The sequence below is a fragment of the Dermacentor variabilis genome, unplaced genomic scaffold, assembly GCF_050947875.1.
Source record: "Dermacentor variabilis isolate Ectoservices unplaced genomic scaffold, ASM5094787v1 scaffold_17, whole genome shotgun sequence".
NCBI lineage: Eukaryota > Metazoa > Arthropoda > Arachnida > Ixodida > Ixodidae > Dermacentor > Dermacentor variabilis.
Genome location: NW_027460335.1, coordinates 57869 through 75387, shown reverse-complemented (window position 1 = coordinate 75387; position 17519 = coordinate 57869). Strand labels below are relative to the sequence as shown.

Here is a 17519-nt window from a genome sequence, read left to right as displayed (position 1 = left end):
GCTTTACAAAATTTTTTGTCATCACTTCTGAAAGTGAACGAAAAATTCAAGACATGTCCCCTTTCCTCATCGCCAAGGCACTTAACGAGTGTATTGGTGAGACATACAAAGCAAAGAAAATGAATTCTGGAGACCTCTTGCTCGAAGTTATGACGGCTGAGCATAGCAGGCAGATTAAGAAACTTGACAAGATCGGTGAGAACAGTGTGTCTGTCTCGCCACATCGTACACTGAACTACGCCAAGGGTGTGATTTCAGACACAGAACTTCTAAAGTGCACAGACGAGGAAATCGAAGAAGCCTTGAGAGATCAGGGTGTTCTATGTGCAAGACGAATTAAATTTAGAAAAAATAACATTGAAAATCCGACCAAACACATTGTGCTGACCTTCAACTCCTTAACGCTTCCAAGTGCCGTTAAGGCCGCTTACCTGTACCTTAGAGTAAGACCTTATTTGCCCAATCCCCGCCGGTGCTTTCGGTGTCAGAAATATGGGCATGGATCCCAGTCATGTCGCGGAAGAGCAACCTGTGCTAAATGCGGTCAACCAGACCATGGTGATGAAACGTGCACAAGCGAGCTGTGCTGTGCAAACTGCGCGGGTCATCACGCGGCGTTTTCCAGATCTTGCCCTGAGTGGAAAAAAGAAAAAGAAGTGATCGCATTGAAGGTACGGGAGAACATATCGTACATTGAAGCCAAAAAGAGAGTCGCGTTTGCCGATAGAGGTACTTACGCACAGGCTGTGCAGAGAGGGCGTGCGCCGCCGATGGTGTCAGTTGGAACACAGGTGGAGCTGCTGGACAAAGTGTCCGCACTCCAGCCCTCCTTACCCAGTGAAAAAACAGACGCTCATAGCAAACCTCCCCCAAGAGGCCCAGAAGCTTCTGCTGGGGCTGACGTCGGTCAGCACGCGGTAGAGGCCACCAAGGTCTCAACATCGGTGCCGAAGGACCGCTTTCTTTCCAAGAAGTCGGCACCTTCATCAAGCACCATCAACGATGAACGCCCAAAGGGCGATGATATGATGGAAGTGTGTCCGCCGGACACGAATCAAACGAAAGAGCCTACATCTGGTAGGCAAACCAAAAAGCCGGGCATCGCCCCTGCAAAACACAAAGGGGGTAGACTACCGGTCATTCCCCCGTCCAAGGAGACGTGACCTAAAAAGCATTTTAGCAAGTTTCTTGCTCATTCACATGTCATCTTTGTGACCTCTTACATAGAATCTCTTCGTGAAGTATCTGATAATCCACATCATCAAATATGGTTACTATTGTGCAGTGGAACTGCCGTGGTTTAAGAACTAATATAGATGACATTTACGACCTTTTCGAGGACGCTGAGGCTTCTCTTATGTGTTTGCAAGAAACTCATTTGAAAGGTTGCCATAAACAACCTCTGCGTCGATATGGCATCTTTCGAAAAGATAGGGAACAGTCTTCAGTCGCATCCGGAGGAGTCGCTATAGTGGTTGCTCAAGGAGTCCCAGTACGTGAAGTGAAGCTTAACACCAACCTAGAAGCTGTTGCAGTAAAGGTTCAGATAGAAAAAACAATAACAGTATGCTCCCTGTACTTACCACCAGGTAAGAATATCACAAGAAAAGAATTAGAAAATCTCGTGGAAGAACTTCCAGAACCTTTCCTTTTATTGGGTGATTTTAATGCTCATAATAACATCTGGGGCAGTAGCCACACTGACGCAAGGGGAAAAATGGTAGAAGAATTTTTAGACAACTGCAATTTGTATCTTTTTAATGATGGAAAGCCAACATATTTTATTGCTCAATCACAATCTACTTCAAGCATTGACCTCTCCTGTGGCACGCCGTCACTTGCCGGGTTTTTTACTTGGGACGTGAGGGAAAACCCACGTGGCAGCGACCACTACCCTATTATACTCAAGCCGATCGACGCGCCTCCAACAATGCCAGCACGAAGACAGAGATGGAAGCTGGGTAAAGCAGACTGGTCTCTTTTTTTGGAAAGCTCCGAAATAAGGATTGATGATGTCATCGCACTCAATATTGACGATTTATGTGATGCGATAACGAAACAAATATTACATGCAGCTGAAAAGTCCATACCACTTTCACAAGGGAAGCTGCCACGTAGACCAAAACCGTGGTGGAATGATGCATGTGATAAAGCTCGTAGGAAACAAAACTGTGCATGGTCTCGACTAAACAGGTACCCAACTTTCGAAAATTTATTGTTTTTTAAACAAAAGCGCAGTGAGGCTAGGAGGGAAAGACGGATAGCAAAAAGGACATCATGGGTGAAATATGTGAGCTCTATAAACAGTCACACAACAAGTAAATTAGTCTGGGAGAAAGTGAGAAAAATTGACGGTATTCATACAGAATACACGCTCCCTATATTTGACGAGGAAAGGGATCTTAAAGGCCAAGCAAATGTACTTGGCGAGCACTTTGCTGAAATTTCGAGTGACGCTCACTACACGCCCGAGTTCCTTAAGATAAAGGCCACTGCAGAAAAGAAAGATCTTCGGATATCACTGAACAGCACTGAGCCATATAACTGTCCTTTCACAAAAACTGAACTCTTCGATGCGATATATATAGGGAAGAGCCATTCAGCAGGTCCGGACAACATACACTACGAAATGCTGCGACACCTACACATGAACACGTACGACACAATCCTTCACCTCTTCAACAGGTTGTGGGCGGAAGGCTATTTTCCAAAAGCATGGAAGAAAGCGATTGTTCTACCATTTCTAAAACCTGGAAAGGCACGCTCTGACCCGAACAGTTATCGTCCCATTGCCTTAACCAGTTGTTTAGGAAAAACATTCGAAAGAATGGTTAACAAACGGCTTGTACACCTTTTGGAAAGTAACGGGTTACTTGATCAGTACCAGTGTGGCTTTAGAGTCAATCGCAGTACAATCGACCAATTAGTCCGGTTAGAAACAAAAATCCGTGAATCTTTCGTCCAAAGGCAACATTGCGTCTCTGTTTTCTTTGACTTATCAAAAGCATATGATACGACATGGAGACATGGGATTTTAATTGACTTGAACAGATACGGAATAAAAGGGCACATGCTTGGTATAATCAAAAGCTATCTAGAGGACAGAACTTTTCAGGTGATGCTTGGCCCAACTTTCTCCAACTGTTTTGTACAGAAGAATGGAGTGCCGCAAGGTGGAGTATTGAGCGTTACACTATTTTTAGTGAAGCTCAACTCGATAAGTACAGTTATTCCTTCTTCCCTAATGTATTCCTTGTATGTCGATGACATTCAACTTTGTTTTTCCTCTTGTAATATGGCTACTTGCGAACGCCAACTGCAGTTAGGTGTAAACTCCATAGTGCGATGGGCAAACGAAAATGGTTTTAAATTTTGCACAGAAAAAACAATATGCGTTCCTTTCAGTCAATACCGAAGGCTCACACCGGACCCAACATTACATATTAAAGGGCAACAAATCACAGTAAAGAACGAACACAAATTTCTTGGTGTGATCTTTGACAAAAAACTCAACTTCAAAGCGCACATCGCTTATGCAAAACATAAATCTCTGAAATCCATAAATTTAATAAAGCTCCTATCCCACCGATCATGGGGTTCAGATAGAATATGTCTGCTTCGCATATACAATGCAGTTGTCCGGTCACAATTAGACTACGGATGTTTTGTGTACGGCTCAGCTCGAAAGTCAGCATTAGAGGTTCTTGATCCGGTGCATCACCTCGGACTACGTCTGTGTTCCGGCGCGTTTCGTACGTCTCCCGTACAAAGCTTGTATGCAGAAACCAACCAGCTATCTTTGGAACACAGAAGACTATTTCTTGGAAACATGTACATAATGAGAGTACTGTCCTGTTCAACGCATCCTTGTAGACGACTATTTACAAGGCTGCGCTTTGAAATACATTTTAGCAACAAACCGGCAATCATTCCTTCCTTTTTCATCAGGTACCAAAAGCTGAATGCGGACCTATGTTTCGACGTAAGAAATAAGTTCTTGCAAGATGAACCTTCTTTTGCTCCTTGGGAGATGAAACATGCGCAATGCGACTTTAGGTTAACAAAAAACAGAAAACAATTTTCACCAAGAGAGGCGTTACTAAGCGAATATTTAGAAATAGAATCAGAATATAATTTCTGCGTGAAATACTTTACAGATGGATCAAAAAGCAATGACAATGTAGGCGCTGCAGGGACATCAAATCAATTTGAAAAACAAATGAGACTTCCAACTCAGGCTACTGTCTTTACTGCAGAACTTTATGCCATTTCGTTAGCTCTTGAAGACATCCTGAAAAGAGGAAATAACCAATCTGTTATATTTAGCGACTCCTTGAGCTCTCTTCAAGCTCTCGCATCTAGGTTACCATCTAGAAATAATCTACTGAAGAAAATAAAAAAACAATACACAACATGTCACAAGAGAGCGTTAAACGTCACTTTCTGCTGGATTCCTAGTCACGTAGGAATTCCCGGTAATGAAAGAGCAGATTTTATGGCAGTCCGTACCAAAGATTTGGAGCTACATGATGTTGGCCTACCTTGGCAAGATTATAAAGCCACTTTAAAAATAGCAGTTAAGAAACACTGGCAGAAAGTGTGGGATCAAGAAAAATTTAACAAGCTTCATTGCATAAAACCTATGCTACAAGAATGGCAGAGTTGTCGCCACAGACAAAGATTTTACGAGATTGTTTTATGTCGCTTAAGAATCGGTCACACAAGGCTGACACATAGTTACTTAATTAATAACAAACCACAACCAACATGCCAACACTGCGGTGAAATTTTAACCGTGCTGCATATTTTAATAACATGTCCTGGCTTAGAAAAATGGAGGGAAAGATATTTTAAGATGTTTTACGAAAAAAGAATCCCGATCCATCCTATGTTCTTATTGAGCGATGAGCCACTGGTCCCACATGAAGATACTTTTAACTTTTTAAAAGCCACAGGAATCCTACAAGAACTGTAGCACATTTCATGTTTTATAATTTTACCTGGCCTTTTACACCATTTTACAGCATTTAAACAAATAAGCTAATACGAAAATCATGTTCTTGGCGCATTATAGACTGCACGGCTGCTGCGCCATAAAAATCCCAACTCATCATCATCATCATCGAGCTTCGCCTAATGCATCCAACCAAGTTGTTACCGCCTTGGGAGTGGCAGGTCATAGAATGTGACATATCCTTTTTAGAAATAACAAAACACGCACCAGAGATCGAAATCAGAATGCATTTCCTAGAACTACAGTACAAGCACTCCTGCGCAGATTTCTACACAGACGCTTCGAAGTCAAATGCCGGGGTATCCTATGCAGCAGTCGGCCCATCCTTTTCGGAATCCGATGTACTGCATCCCGAAACAAGCATCTTTACGGCCGAGGCCTACGCATTACTCTCTGCCGTGAAGCATATAAGAAGATCAAAACTTTCAAAAGCAGCGATCTATACAGACTCTCTAAGCGTCGTGAAGGCCTTAAAGTCACTCTACAAACATAAAAATCCCGTATTCAATTAACTGTATTCGGCATTATGTAAAGCGTACTCATCTAACCAGAATATCATAATATGCTGGGTCCCTGGCCATAGGGGAATCGAAGGCAACGTTCTCGCGGACGAGATGGCCACGTCAATCACATCGCAAGCTGTTAACCCTACCGCTGATGTGCCTGTCACAGACCTGAGGCCTTTCGTACGAAATAAACTGCGAAGTCACTGGCAGTGCACGTGGGACGCGCAAACAAATAACAAACTGCACGTTATAAAGCCTCGGTTAGGTTTCTGGCCCTCCCCAACAAAATCTCGGCGAACAGAAGTCCTATTCTGTCGCCTCAGAATAGGACACACATTTGGGACCCACAACTTTTTACTCACGGGAAACGATCCTCCAACCTGTGGTAGATGCGGTGAGAGGCTGACCGTCCTCCATGTCCTCTTGGAGTGTCGGAAAGCCGAACCTGAAAGAAAGAAACATTTTCCGCTAGCATACCGTTATTACATCCCTCTGCACCCGGCTATGTTTCTTGGTCATGAACCGCTTTTTAATACCAAGGCAGTCCTCGACTTCTTAAAAGATGTAGTTCTACACGTCATAAGCCCATTAAATTCGTAGAGCATCCTCGCTCCAGAGGATGCCGCTGCGATAATTGTTTTAAATAGCACATGCCTCCAGGCCCTTGTGTCTCAAGGGCTCTAAGGAGGCATTAGTGCTCTAGCATATCTTATATAACCTGATATATCTTTAGACATCATATCATTCTTTTTAATTGTCTTATTGTTCATAGTACACTTCATAAATCATCGCCATAATCGTATTATACAGATTTTACGCACTTTAGCGCTACCATTTTTAAGGCCCTTCTACAGCCACGGCACACCAACTTCTTAGTACTCATGATTTCACTGCAAACAAATTAACACGGACATGGCGCTCTTTGGCCATATCTGGCCCTTGCGCCACTAACCCACACACATCATCATCATCCCCGGCCTCTTCCAGCGCTAGCAACAGCCGGCGCAGCCAAATCCCTCAGGGAGCCCCATCGACCTCCGGGCTGGTGGGCACAGGGGTCTTGCCCCACAAGGCGGGACCTTCCCTGGTAACTTCTCGCTCACAAGAGCACGTGTCCGGCGCCTCACAAGAGGCAATGGACACTACACCTATCCCCACGGCGCGCCAAGCGCCTAAGGAGCGGCGAGGCTCCCTCGAACGCTCCAGAAAGGGCAGAACTCCCGTTACAGGGCCTCGAAAGAGCCCTGTAACCTAAAGCATCACCTCCATTTCCATACACACAGCACATATTTACTTTCAATATGAATACACAAATTATTCAATGGAACGTCAGAGGTCTGCTTAGGAACCTTGATGACGTGCAAGAGCTCATTCAAAAACACAATCCAAAAGTGCTGTGCCTACAGGAAACACACTTAAAACCAAAACACACAAATTTTCTTCGACAGCACATAACTTTCCGCAAAGATCGCGATGATGCTATGGCATCATCTGGCGGTGTTGCCATTGTAATTCAAAAAAGCATAGCGTGTCAATGTTTACAGCTACGAACGGCCCTCGAAGCAGTAGCGGTTCGAGTTGCCCTACTGAACAAACTCATCACTATTTGTTCGATTTACGTACCCCCGCATTACCAACTAAACAAACATGAATTTCAGTCCTTGATAGATCAATTGCCAGAACCTTATCTTGTTCTTGGCGATTTCAATGCACACAGCAGCTTGTGGGGAGACTCTCGTATTGATGCGCGAGGTCGTCTCGTTGAGCAGTTCCTTTTTTCTTTTGGAGCGTGCCTTCTCAATAAGAAAGAACCCACATATTACTCTCTTGCAAACAGAACCTTTTCGTCAATAGATCTTAGTATAGTCTCCGCGTCTATACTGCCCGAACTCGAATGGGAAGTTACGAGCGATCACTTCCCCGTACTGCTAAGAACATCCAAAGAAAATGAATTTCCTCCACAAGCTCCTAGGTGGAAGATACATACAGCTGACTAGGAGAAATTTCGAACTCTTACTAACATCTCGCTGGCTGATATGTCTTCTTTAGAAATCGATGGAGCTGTGGCGTACTTTACAGCCTTCATCATAGATGCCGCAACTAAATGTATATCACAAGTAAATGGATTGGCAGGCAAACGGCGTGTCCCCTGGTGGAACGACGATTGTAGGATCGCTCGTAAGAAGCAAAATAAAGCGTCGGGGTTGCTACGCGCCTCCCCCACTGCGGAGAATCTTAACAATTTTAAAAAAGCAAAATCTCAAGGCAGGCGAACCCGCCGACAGGCCAGAAGAGAGAGCTGGCAGAACTTTTTAACAGGTATCAACTCGTATACAGATGAGGCCAAGGTCTCGAACAGGGTTAGTAGAATAAGAGGGCGACAAACATACTCCCTCCCTTTAGTAAACACACAAGGCGAAACCCTGCAAGACCAGGCAGATTCACTCGGGGAGCACTTTGAGCGTGTGTCAAGCTCAATCAATTATTCCCAGTCCTTTCTTAAACATAAAGAAATAATAGAACGTAAGCCAATCATACGAAAATCCAGGCAGAATGAACCGTATAACCGGCCTTTCGGTATTGCCGAGTTGAGAGCTGCCTTGAACACATGTAAAAGCACTGCACCGGGACCAGACAGAGTCATGTATGACATGATCAGACACCTACATACTGACGCACAAGTTACACTTCTTACACTATACAATACTATTTGGGCTTCGGGATACCTCCCATCCACATGGAAAGAAGCGATTGTGGTTCCTGTCCTAAAGCAGGGAAAAGACCCTTCCTTGGCGGCTAGTTACCGTCCGATAGCTCTAACTAATTGTCTGTGTAAGCTTTTTGAAAAAATGATAAATCGCAGACTTATACATTTCCTTGAGCTCAACAATATACTCGATCCTTATCAGTGTGGATTCCGAGAAGGGCGGTCCACAACCGATCACCTCGTGCGCATGGAAGGAAATATCCGCGATGCCTTTATACATAAACAGTTTTTTCTATCGATATTCCTCGATATGGAGAAGGCATATGACACGGCATGGCGTTACGGGATCTTGCGAGACCTGTCGGAAATTGTCATCCGTGGGAATATGCTGAACACAATTGAAAGCTATTTGTCAAATCGTACCTTCCGAGTAAAAGTCGGCAATGAACTCTCACATCCCTTTACGCAGGAAACTGGTGTACCCCAGGGAGGCGTGCTCAGCTGCACTCTCTTTATCGTCAAGATGAACACGCTACGTGCTTCACTACCACCTGCCATTTTTTATTCCGTATACGTAGATGATATACAAATAGGCTTCAAATCCTGCAACCTCACAGTGTGCGAAAGACAGGTACAGCAGGGCTTGAACAAGGTTTCCAAGTGGGCAGACGAAAACGGATTTAAGGTCAACCCCCACAAAAGTTCTTGTGTTCTCTTCAAAAGAAAGAGAGGCCTGGTCCCAGATCCTTGTGTAGAACTGGGCGGACACCAAATTCCTGTCAGCAAAGAACACAAATTCCTTGGTGTTATTCTTGACTCTAGGCTCACATTCATTCCTCACATAAAACATCTTAAAGAAAAATGTCTAAAAACAATGAACCTACTTAAAATCCTATCCCACACAACATGGGGTAGCGACAGGAAGTGCCTGTTAAATCTTTACAGGAGCCTAGTTCGGTCGCGAATAGACTATGGAGCCGCAGTATATCACTCTGCCGCACCGAGCGCACTTAAGATGTTAGACCCCGTTCACCATCTGGGAATCCGTCTGGCCACTGGCGCATTTAGAACAAGCCCTGTTGAAAGTTTGTATGTTGAGTCCGATGAGTGGTCACTCCATTTTCGGATAACTTACATCAGCTTCAACTATTTTCTCAAAGTGCGCTCTAATAAGGAACATCCGTGTTTCACAACCGTTAACGACTTGACATGTCAAACACTTTTTCATAACAGACCCTCTATGAGACTTCCTTTCTCACTGCGTGCAAGAGAACTTAGCACAGAAATGAATGTCCCAGTTCTCGACCAACGCCTAATGCCTCCAGCTAAGATAGTACCACCCTGGGAGTGGCAGCTGATAGAGTGTGACACATCCTTTGTACAGGTCACTAAACATGCGTCAGAGACACATATCAAAATGCACTTCTTGGAGCTCCAGTACAAGTACTCTTGCACAGAGTTTTATACAGACGCTTCTAAGTCGCATGCCGGGGTGTCCTACGCAGCCATTGGGCCATCCTTCTCGGAATCCGGTGTACTGCACCCTGAAACAAGCATATTTACGGCTGAGGCCCATGCACTATTGTCGGCTGTGAAACATATCAGAAAATCAAATATTCAAAAAACAATTTTATTTACAGACTCCTTAAGCGTCGTAAAAGCCTTGAAGTCACACTGTAAACACAGAAACCCCGTAATTACTGAGCTCTATTCCGTCCTCTGTATAGCGTATATGTCTAACCAGCATGTCATTATATGCTGGGTGCCTGGACATAGGGGCATCGAGGGTAACGTTCTAGCAGACCAGATGGCCACATCAATTTCATTGCATACAGTCAGTCCTACTGCTTCGGTCCTTGTCACGGATCTGAAGCCTTTTTTAAGAAGGAAACTGCGAAACCACTGGCAACGTAAATGGGACGCAGAAGTAAATAACAAACTGCACGTGATAAAGCCACAGTTAGGTTCTTGGCCCTCCGTAACAAAATCACGGCGAACAGATGTCCTATTCTGTCGCCTCAGAATAGGACACACATTTGGCACACACAACTTCTTACTCACTGAAAATGATCCTCCAACCTGTGGTAGATGCGGGGAGAGGCTGACCGTCCTCCACGTCCTCCTGGAGTGTCGGGCAGCCGAATCTGAAAGAAGGAAACATTTTTCCCTAGCATACCGGCAGCACATCCCCCTACATCCCGTAATGCTACTCGGCCCAGAACCTTTATTTGACACCAACACAGTACTAAATTTCCTGAAAGATGTCGTCCTACATGTTTTTAGCCCCACATGTTCGTAGCGGGTCCTCTCTTCAGAGGATGCCGCTGCGATATCTCTTAAGTATAGCACATGCCTCTAGGCCCTTGTCTTTCAAGGGCTCTGGCGAGGCAGCAGTGCTCCAAGTAATTTTAACATCCTACATATTTTTGATTTTGCATCATTCTTCTACGATGGATTTTAATGTTCTTAGTAATCGTCATTAGTCATCGCCATAATTTTATAGCACGTAGATTTTACGCACTTTACAGCGACAATTTTTAGGCCACTTTACAGCCAAATCACATCTCCATAATACATCGATAACACTACCATTTGTCATGACGCTCTTTGGCCAAACCTGGCCCTTGCGCCATTAAACACTACATATCATCATCATGCCTCATTATCCCATTGCGACCTTGGCACGTACAGTCCCATAATCCAATTCCAAGTTTCATACTTCTGCCACGATGTCATGTGCCACGTAAGGCAACGACAACGTTCAACCATCTCAAAGATTATGAAACATGGAGCACAGCAACGCCACAAGGAAGCACCTCTCCCTTAGTGTTTTGTGCGCTACAGAGACAAACGGGAGTGGTGCATGCTAGTTAACGTTTAACATCAACTTACCACTCTCGTGTTCGAGTCGACGTCGAAGAAATTAAGCTACCGCCGTCCACATCACCATTAATTATTATCAATCATGGCAACCAGCACAGAAAGCTTCGCTTACATCGATTCCTACAGTGCGTGGGATCTGCATAATTTTATTATTTGTACAAATGCCGTGTCATGCATCAGAAAGTACCTTCTCAACAAAATACTCCAAACCTGAGAACGTTAGAATGAAGTACTGTTCCCATTAAACAGCTTCCTTGCAAGAACGGCTTACTTGCCGAGTTTGCGAGGTAATTAGTGGGGTCGAATGGACACAAAAGAGTCCTGTCCTTTTCTCAAAAGTGGGGGAACTATGAAGTCATAATCCCCGCAGGGGCGTCTGCGCAAGCAGGCGTTTGGTGTGTTGCGTCACCACGTACCCGAGCACACGAGGGTTGGACCCTCCCGCGTGTAGCCGTGCGCGGCTTAGCCGTGTCTGGGGAAAAGGGGATCCTGGGGGTTGAGCCGATGCTGGGTGCTCGGACCTCTAAGGCCCCCCGGCGGAGGCAACACACCTCTTCGGCCTCTGCTTCACATAGACGGCACCCCCGGACTGACCCACCCGGGGGAAATCGGCAGTTGCCTTTTCCTGTCTCTCTCTCCCTCCAGCCTTCGTCTTTCTCTTACTTTTTCATCTTTCCTGTCTTCTCCTAGCTTCCATTTACTTCCAATTTTTCCAGGCAGCGAGGGTTAACCTTGTGTGAATAGCCAACCTAGGTTATCTCATATTTGGTTATAGTGATAACGTACAGCTGGCGTTTACAGGACCTGTTTTTTACAGTACCTGTAGCGTCCCCCTGTAGGGCTCCACGGTGGGTGGCTGGCGTTATTGCCGAAAATTAAGTTCTCCTATGGCAAATTCCTTCCCACCCCTCCTTGATCGCCCTCAGAAAAGAGGGCGCACCGAAGATGTATTCAAGTTCTTTGGTCGTGAAAGACCCAACTTCCCACGATTTCACGTGATTCACTCCGAAAAGTCAGACACACAAGTACGCACAATCTCCCCATTTCTAGTTTCAAAGTCTTTAACTGAGGCTCTTGGTCAAGGTTACAAGGCAACAAGGATGGCAAGTGGAGATCTCCTCTTGGAGCTCCAGAATCTGAAACAATTTGAAAAGCTACCCAGCCTCGTGTCATTTGGGGACGTTCAAGTGACAGTGACTCCGCACCGCACTATGAACACTACCCGCGGCGTTGTCTCAGACGATGATTTGCTTCAGCTAACAGACGCAGAGCTCTTGGAGGGCTTTAGTGAGCAAAATGTTGTCAATGTGAAAAGAATAAAGATGAGGCGCGACGGTAAAGAGATTGCGACCAAACACATAATACTCACCTTCAATTCAAGTGTCCTACCCGAGTCAATCGAGGCCGGGTACATCAAGCTCCGTGTCAGGCCGTACGTGCCAAATCCACTGCGATGTTTCAAATGCCAGCGCTTCGGCCACAGTTCGCAGAGCTGCCGCGGCCGCCAAACATGTGCAAAATGCAGTGCCCACGAACACACATCTGAAGCTTGTGAGAATGCTCTCCACTGTGTAAACTGTGATGGGGAGCACGCCGCGTACTCGCGTGCGTGCCCATCCTGGAAAAAAGAAAAGGAAATTGTAACAGTTAAAGTAAAGGAAAATATAAGTTTCAAGGAGGCACGCAGGCGGGTATCGTACCTGCCCAAGAAAACCTTTGCCGAAGTGGCGCGTCAGGGGGCAGCGCCACAACGGCCTCCGGCAACTGTCCGACCCACAGGCAGTGAGTCGGCAGTTACGCCATCTGCCCCCGCGGCGGTTGCAGCTAGCGCTGCTCCGTCGACCCAGAATGAGGGACCATCGACCGCGAAGGTTGCCGCCGCCGAGGCTGTCCCAACCTCCCCGGCCCTTTCCAGCGCAGGCAACGGCCAGCGCAGCCAAATCCCTCAGGGAGCCCCATCGACCTCCGGGCTGGTGGGCGCAGGGGTCTTGCCCTCCAAGGCGGGACTCCCTCTAAAAACTTCTCTCTCGCAAGAGCGCTTGTCCGGCGTCTCACACGATGATGATATGTAGTGTTTAATGGCGCAAGGGCCAGGTTTGGCCAAAGAGCGCCATGACAAATGGTAGTGTTATCGATGTATTATGGAGATGTGACTTGGCTGTAAAGTGGCCTAAAAATTGTCGCTGTAAAGTGCGTAAAATCTACGTGCTATAAAATTATGGCGATGACTAATGACGATTACTAAGAACATTAAAATCCATCGTAGAAGAATGATGCAAAATCAAAAAATATGTAGGATGTTAAAATTACTTGGAGCACTGCTGCCTCGCCAGAGCCCTTGAAAGACAAGGGCCTAGAGGCATGTGCTATACTAAAGAGATATCGCAGCGGCATCCTCTGAAGAGAGGACCCGCTACGAACATGTGGGGCTAAAAACATGCAGGACGACATCTTTCAGGAAATTTAGTACTGTGTTGGTGTCAAATAAAGGTTCTGGGCCGAGTAGCATTACGGGATGTAGGGGGATGTGCTGCCGGTATGCTAGGGAAAAATGTTTCCTTCTTTCAGATTCGGCTGCCCGACACTCCAGGAGGACGTGGAGGACGGTCAGCCTCTCCCCGCATCTACCGCAGGTTGGAGGATCATTTTCAGTGAGTAAAAAGTTATGTGTGCCAAATGTGTGTCCCATTCTGAGGCGACAGAATAGGACATCTGTCCGGCGTGATTTTGTTACAGGAGGCCAGAAACCTAATTGTGGCTTTATTAAATGCAACTTATTATTTGTTTCCAGGTCCCACAATCGTTGCCAGTAGTTTCGCAGTTTCCTTCTTAAGAAGGGTTTCAGGTCTGTGACGGGGACTGCAGCAGTAGAATTAACAGTGTGTGATGCAATTGATGTGGCCATCTGGTCCGCTAGAACGTTACCCTGGATGCCCCTATGGCCAGGCACCCAGCATATAACCACATCCTGGTTAGATGCATATGCTTTGCATAAGACGGAATAGAGTTCAATTATTATAGGATTTTTGTGCTTACAGAACGACATCAAAGACTTCACAACACTAAGGGAGTCCGTATATATAACTGACTTTTTGAGTTTTGATTTCCTTATATGCTTCACGGTCGACAATATTGCGTAGGCCTCAGCTGTGAAGATACTAGTTTCTGGATGCAGTAAATCGGATTCCGAGAAGGATGGACCGACGGCTGCATATGACACCCCCTCGCGTGACTTCGATGCGTCTGTGTAAAACTCCGTGCAGGAGTGTTTGTATTGCAGTTCCTGGAAATGCATCTGGATTTCAATCTCTGGAGCGTGTTTTGTAACCTGCATGAAAGATATGTCGCATTGTATCATCTGCCACTCCCAAGGAGGTAGCAGCTTAGCTGGAGGCATTAGGCGGAACTCGAGGAGTGGGACATGCATTTCATCACTAAGCTCCCTCACACGCAGCGAGAAAGGCTGTCTTACGGAGGGACGATTGCGAAAGAGTGTAGCATATGTCATGTCATTAACGGTTTTAAAACAGGGATGTTCAGGATTTGAGTGGACTTTCAGAAAATATGTTTGGCTGATGTACGTTCTCTGGATATGAAGTGACCATTCATTCGATTCTGCATATAAACTTTGTACGGGACTCGTTCTGAAAGCTCCTGTGGCTAAACGGATACCTAGATGGTGAACAGGGTCTAGCATCTTTAGCGCACTTGGAGCGGCAGAATGATAGATCACGGCACCATAATCTAATCGTGAACGGATCAGGCTCTTATAGAGATTAAATAAGCACTTCCTGTCACTACCCCACGACGTATGGGATAGAAGTTTCATTAGGTTCATTGTTTTCAGACATTTTTCTTTAATATGTTTAATGTGGGGGACGAAAGTGAGTCTGTAGTCTAATATAACACCTAGAAATTTGTGCTCTTTGTTTACGGGTATTTGTTGTCCACATAGTTCTAAGCAAGGATCTGGGATAAGTCCTCTCTTTCTTGTAAAAAGAACACAAGAGCTTTTGTTAGGATTGATCTTAAATCCATTCTTGTCTGCCCACATCGACACTTTGTTCAGGCCATGCTGTACCTGTCTCTTGCACACTGCGAGGTTACAAGATTTGAAAGCTATTTGTATGTCGTCCACGTAGACAGAATAAGAGGTTGCCGATGGTAATGAAGCGCGAAGCGTGTTCATCTTCACGATGAAGAGTGTGCAGCTGAGCACGCCTCCTTGGGGTACTCCAGTTTCTTGCGTGAAAGGACGCGAAAGTACATTACCGACTTTTACGCGGAAGGTACGAGTGGACAGATAGCTTTCTATTAGGTTTAGCATATTGCCATGGATGCCCATTTCTGACAAGTCTCTTAAAATTCCGTAACGCCACGTCGTATCGTACGCCTTCTCCATATCGAGAAATATTGATAAAAAGAACTGTTTATGTATAAAGGCGTCCCGGATATTTCCTTCAATACGTACAAGATGGTCGGTAGTGGAGCGCCCTTCTCGGAAGCCACACTGATAGGGATCAAGCATTTTGTTCTGTTCAAGGAAATGGATGAGTCGCCGATTTATCATTTTTTCAAATACCTTACACATGCAACTTGTGAGGGCTATCGGGCGGTAGCTTGCCACTGAGGAGGGATCTTTGCCTTGTTTTAAAACAGGGACCACTATGGCTTCTTTCCATGCGGTCGGAAGGTACCCTGCGTCCCAAATGGTGTTGAAAAGTGTGAGTAGTGTAACCTGCGTGTCATTGTGTAAGTTTTTGAGCATTTCGTACATGATTCTGTCAGATCCCGGTGCAGAGCTCTTGCATGAGCTCAAGGCAGCTCTCAACTCGGCAATACTGAAAGGGCAATTGTACGATTCATTCTGTAGACATTTTGTTTTGAGTGGCTTACATTCTTCTATTTGCTTATACTTCAGGAAGGATTTCGAATAATGTTTTGAACTTGACACACTCTCAAAGTGTTCCCCAAGTGAGTCTGCCTGATGTTGCAGCGTATCACCCTGTGTGTTTACCAGAGGGAGTGAATATGTTTGTGTCCCTCTAATTCTATTTACGCGGTTCCAGACTTTCGCCTCATCTGTAAACGAGTTGATGTTCGATAAAAACTTTTGCCAACTCTCTCTTCTGGCCTGTCGGCGAGTTCTCCTGCCTTGAGACTTAACTTTCTTAAAGTTAACAAGATTCTCTGCAGTGGGCGAAGCACGTAGCAACCCCCACGCTTTGTTTTGATTCCTACGTGCGACTCTACATTCATCGTTCCACCACGGGACATGCCGTTTGCATGCCGAGCCACTTACTTCACGTATGCATTTAGATGCGGCATCTATAATGAAAGCTGTAAAGTAATCCACAGCAGCATCAATTTCTAACGAGGACATGTCATCCCATGATATGCTAGTTAAGGTTCGGAATTTCTCCCAGTCGGCTGTATCGATTTTCCACCTAGGAGCCTGTGGTAGACATTCGTTTTCTTTATATGTTCTTAGTAGTATCGGGAAGTGGTCGCTCCCGTAAGGATTGTCGTTAACTTCCCATTCAAGTTCAGAGAGCAGTGACGGGGAGACTAGGCTAAGATCTATTGAAGAAAATGTTCTGTTTGCAAGAGAATAGTATGTCGCTTCCTTCTTATTCAGAAGACAAGCACCAGAAGAGAAAAGGAACTGTTCAACGAGACGACCTCGCGCGTCTGTACGAGAGTCGCCCCACAGGGAGCTGTGCGCATTGAAATCGCCAAGAACAACATAAGGTTCTGGCAACTGATCTATATAGGATTGAAATTCTTGTTTCGTTAATTTGTAATGTGGGGGTATGTAAAGAGAGCTAATGGTGATGAGTTTGTTTAGGAGAACAGCTCGAACCGCCACTGCTTCGAGAGGCGTTTGTAGCTGTAAAAGTTGACACGCAATGCTCTTATGGATAACAATGGCGACACCGCCCGATGATGCAACAGCATCATCGCGATCTTTACGAAAAGTTATGTACTGTCGGAGAAAGCTTGTGTGTTTGGATTTTAAGTGTGTTTCCTGTAAACACAGCACTTTTGGATTGTATTGGTGGATCAGTTCTTGTACATCATCAAGGTTTCTAAGGAGACCTCTGACGTTCCATTGTATGATTTGTGTATCCATATTTAAAGCGAATTGGTGCTGTGTTTACGGAAACGGAAGTGATGCCTTAGATTACAGAGCTCTTGCGAGGCCCTGTAACCGGGGTTCTGCCTTTTTTGGAGCGTTCGAGGGAGCCTCGCCGCTCCTTAGGCGCTTGGAGCGCCTTGGGGATAGGTTTTGTGTCCATTGCCTCTTGTGAGGCGCCGGACACGCGCTCTTGAGAGCGAGAAGTTTTTCGAGAGATTCTCACCTCGGAAGGCGAGACCCCTGCGCCCACCAGCCCGGAGGTCGATGGGG

At 45.6% G+C, this 17519-nt stretch overlaps 1 long non-coding RNA gene across 1 annotated transcript in view; it reads right to left on the bottom strand.

Moving 5' to 3' along the window:
• Positions 1-5930: 5930 nt before the first annotated feature.
• Positions 5931-17519, bottom strand: part of LOC142568139 (uncharacterized) — a 40992-nt gene continuing 29403 nt past the window's right edge. The window contains exon 3 of the long non-coding RNA XR_012825369.1: positions 5931-5965. This is a non-coding gene — a long non-coding RNA (uncharacterized LOC142568139). The remainder of the gene's footprint in view (positions 5966-17519) is intronic.